Here is a 4,455-nt window from a genome sequence, read left to right as displayed (position 1 = left end):
CAGCCGCAATGACGTCACATGACTAAGCTCCATATAAATCGCAAAAACCGCTCTGCTTTACCCAAGTGTAAGACTAAGCCGCGGAGAGATGCGGCCACAAAGGAAAAATAGTGTCGGCAGCGTGTTTGAAATCGTTCAAATCTTGATTACTCTGAAGATCGAACAAGGGCTTCTCGCAGAAATCTGGCTTGAATTTTTGAGCATCGCTTTCATTCTTAATTCGCCTACTCTTTAACACGTAAAAAAAAGCACTTCAATGTCAGTTCATTGAACTCACAGGAATAGTGTACGCGAAGTATTTCTTCTCTGACAACGAAACGGGTAAGACCATAACGATGCTGACCACCCCTCTGCGCGCAGCGCCTTTCCTCAGAAGGATAGCATTCCGAAGGTGCGGAAGCGCACTACGTACACGTTAACCGGGGACATTTTACAATCTAGACGAACAGCGTAGACATACTTAACCCAGACTACACCCTCAGCCTTCACCAGCGCCAGCGACCGCAGCGTAGTTGTTCTGCAGCGAGATCGTGTGCTTATGCACCACTGCCACAGCGAGGTTGCTTTCAGCAAATGCCCTTGCTTTCTGTAGAGCCCTGTTTATTGTATCGACCAAAAATGGTTAGTGCACATTTAATTTACAAGCAGTCACTAGGTGACCTCACGATTATCTCAATGTGGCAAAACAATGAACACTGAAGCAAAATGTAGTTTATAATTACATTCCGCATAATGGGCATGCACTTCAATTATCTTTTGCATATAAGCTCTATTACGAGGTACATGGAAACTCGTGTGCTTGAAGTAATGGGAAGTAGTAAAAATAATACGGCAAGCTGTTTCAGTTCATTTTATTACCTTGGCGACAGCCATTTTGGATGTAATACCTAAGGGGTGAGTACAGGGACCCAATACATGTATTATGATCTCATATATGCTTCTCGTACAGTATCCACCGTGCATCTCCTGACGAGTAGGTAAAATACTTATTCGGCTGACTTTCTGGCGACATTCCAGAGCGATGTGATTTGATGGACGTGGCGTGATTTGAGGGATTTGATGGAGAGCAGGCGCGATTTTAGAACTGCGGGATGAACGGCCAGAATTTGTAAATGAGCCTCAAACGTAATTGTGTCCTCAGAACCTAACAAGAGATATCACTTTGACTACTGGCGGGCTACAAATGTGACCCTCTGTCATATTCAAAAAGCGTAGCTATATTGAAGCTTTTTGTTTCATCGTTTGTTAGAATATTATGTTAAAATTGGTTAGATATCTCCGTTAGAACGTCTACGATAATATGATTCACCTGAGTTTTAATATTTGCCATAACTGGTTTTATTTTCGGAAACAGCTATCTTTTTATCTAAAAAAGCCTGCTTTAAAATCAGTGGCAGACTTCTCTGAAGCATGTGACTTGAACATATGGTGTATCATAGGAGAACAAGCGTAAAGAAAAAAACATATCAAGGACAAGCATAAAACAATACGATATTAGTCGATGCGAAAGATTAGCAGTCAGTAAGTTATCAAATAATTGGGTTGTGATGGCGAATATTAATTTGTTCCTTATTTTGTCGGTAATAAACATTATACATGTATCTGCGTAGTGATAATTATAGGTATGCGCAACTACGTTGCGAAAAATGTTCAGCGCTGTTAAGGCTCTATTAAAAGCAATCAGGTATGACTGTGTAGGATAGAGAAGTTATACATTAAATGTTTTTTTATCAAAATGTGTTAATATTACACTTATGATATTACGATGACGTCTTGCCGAGAATAAAATTAGAGAACTCGGTTACTTATTTGGCCGCTTCTAATACAGATCACCAGTCATAGTATCAATCAGACGAATGTAAATGTCTCAGCCGTATCTTTTTTTTTTGTATAAACTGGCGGCTCGCTCTTTCCTGTCGAATTATGAAAAAAAGAATACATAAAAAATTACAAAACAACAATCCCTGTCGCGCTGCCATACTGAAAGAGTGACAAATCTTTTTAAGCCATGATTTCTAACAAAACATATTTTAGAAGAACTCTGCACTACAGAAGACTGATTAAGGTAAACTAATGCAAGCTCACCGTAGCACCTTTGTAAGAAATGTCGTCAGCAACCGGCTCCGCGAAACTTCCCTCGAGGCAAACCTCTGAAATGAGCTCGAGCGACGACGGTTGCGATGTTTTTTGGCGCGTGTTCCTGAATATACGTACGCAGTTTAGTGACGTGCGTGTGACAGTTTCGCCTGTATTCGCAGAAAGGCTACCACGTGAGTGCCGCAAGATATCAGTGCAGAAACCTTCTGTTGTCCTTGGAGCGGAAAACCCAGTGACGGATGGACAAAGATAAAACGTGACTCTGACAGACGGGCGTTGCGCTCCTAACCCGCAAGGCTGTGTAGCGTCAAAGTTTTAAGCAAAAAAACATGTCCACGTGGCCGCCATATAGGGACGGCGAAGTGCATCGCCCCGTTACTTCCTCTGGTATCATTTGTTCGTGTAAGAGCAGAACCTTCCGTGCATACGTGAACCGTCGTGCTAATCTTTTAAAGGTTACTCTTTGTCGATGGTGGGAAGTGGAAAACCAGCTTGCAGTGCATAGAGAGCTCGAATACTTTTTGAGGCATTGAGCGCGTGATTACCGAAGTCTAATTCCTACATTGCTGCACACAATTGAGCGCTTTCGCGTGAGCTTAGTAGGCCGGGGTAAATGCGTTAGGGGGTAGGGGTAGGGTTTGAGCAAATAAGAAAAAGAGACGGAGGGTAACGGGAGCCGAAAAGAAGAAACGGAAGGCGATTAAGGCAGATATATAAAAATCGACCTTTTTAGACATACTGTTTCTGCCCATCCTTGTTGGGAATGTATCTAAGTAGATCGCCAGCCACCTAATGCCTTTTTTTATAGCTAATACGCTGCTTGTGGAGGTCAGAAGGCATGTTTTATAGAGGGCCTTGTACTAAATTGACTGTAGAGAAAATCGACAACTCGTACAAACACATCTCATTTTGAACCAGAGGACAATTGCGCTTGGTCTTTTCTGTTAATAGTCTCATAGCTTCGGCATCCAAAAGACTGGAAAATCAGTAAGATCGTCCTAGATCACCCCCTCCCCCCCCCAAAAAAAAAAAAAGAAAAAAGAAAAGAAGGTTCATCATCTTCGTATAAAAACTATTCGCCTATTCCCTGACAAGCATCTGCTCGAAATTAATGAAGCATGTTATTTACTCACACATAGTCCGATTTCTCCTTTCGATTATATTTTTCTACCTTAACTATCATGGCTTCTTGAAAGCCCTTTCATGTGATACCCAACTAGCTCTTTTTATTAGCGACCTCAGTTCTAACCTTGACCAAAACTTCCTGTCGACGCGATCTTACTAGGCTTTGAGAAATCATTCGATAAAGTACCGCACAAACGATTACACTAAAACTTTCGCGCTTAAACCTTAATCATTTAGTAATGGAATGGCTCAGAAACGTTTTGACTAGCAGACAACGACCAGCCTTCTCTGCTACGCTCATAACCACTCCCCCCCTCCCCCTACCTAAACTGAGGCATTGGTAACCACCCGTTCTCTGGTAACCTAGGATGTTTCCCAAGGCACAATGATCAGACCCTTGCTTTTCCTAATTTATTTCAATGACGTGCTGTCTAACATTACCTCTTGCATTCGTTTATTTGTTTATGTTTGTGTAATTTACCACCTGATTTCTAACGGCACTGACGCTCTCATCCTTCGAAACTATCTTAAAATATCGAAACCTGGTGCAAAGATTGGTTACTGCCAAGTAATATTACTAAAACATGTTTGATTACTTTTCATGGCAGGCAGTCGTATATTCCTCATCAATATGATCTTTTTAATACCGTGTTGTCCTTCGTCTCAACCTGTAAGTAATTGGGCGTTACCGTTACTCATACGCAAACATGGTCATGACATATAACGAACATCGCTAGTTAGGTTAACCATACCCTTGACTTCTCGCGTTGAAATCTTCTTTTTGCTACCCCTGCTATTAAATTATTAACATACTTAACACTTGTCCGACCTAAGTTAGAATTCGTTTCAGGAGTATAGGACCCGCATCTGTGAAACCTTTCTCTAATATTGAAAAAAAAAAAGTAAAATTGCGCTGCACGCTTTATTTACTCCGGCTACCCGTATTATCATAGTGTGTCTGATTTAAAATCACCAGCATCTTTAGCAAACCTTGCGTCATGACGGAAAGTGTTTCAATGCGCTTTTTTCACAAGTTCTATCACTCAGCTTTAGCAACATCGATCATGTCACTCATCGCCTTTCCAGCAGAATCGATCATCATAAGACCATCTACCCACCACCTGCTAATTAATGCACCTGCTCATCTCGGATAATGTTTTGTCAAATCATATAGGGGCTGAAACTATCTTCCCATGGAAGCTGTGCACCTTATCATCCCTATCCAATTAAAAA

The 4,455-nt window shown here is 41.4% G+C and overlaps 1 protein-coding gene across 1 annotated transcript in view; it reads right to left on the bottom strand.

The window, feature by feature from the left end:
- LOC146197806 (techylectin-5A-like) overlaps positions 1-2,197 on the bottom strand; it is a 30,309-nt gene extending 28,112 nt beyond the window's left edge. Inside the window, exon 1 of the mRNA XM_084593028.1 lies at positions 2,086-2,197. The gene's annotated coding sequence lies outside the window, so the exon portion shown is untranslated. The remainder of the gene's footprint in view (positions 1-2,085) is intronic.
- Between the last annotated feature and the right edge of the window lie 2,258 nt (positions 2,198-4,455).

This window comes from Amblyomma maculatum, chromosome 2, assembly GCF_055883805.1.
Source record: "Amblyomma maculatum isolate TAMU_Amacu chromosome 2, ASM5588380v1, whole genome shotgun sequence".
NCBI lineage: Eukaryota > Metazoa > Arthropoda > Arachnida > Ixodida > Ixodidae > Amblyomma > Amblyomma maculatum.
The sequence above is the reverse complement of the archived record's forward strand: the minus strand, read 5'-3'. Positions and strand labels throughout refer to the sequence as shown.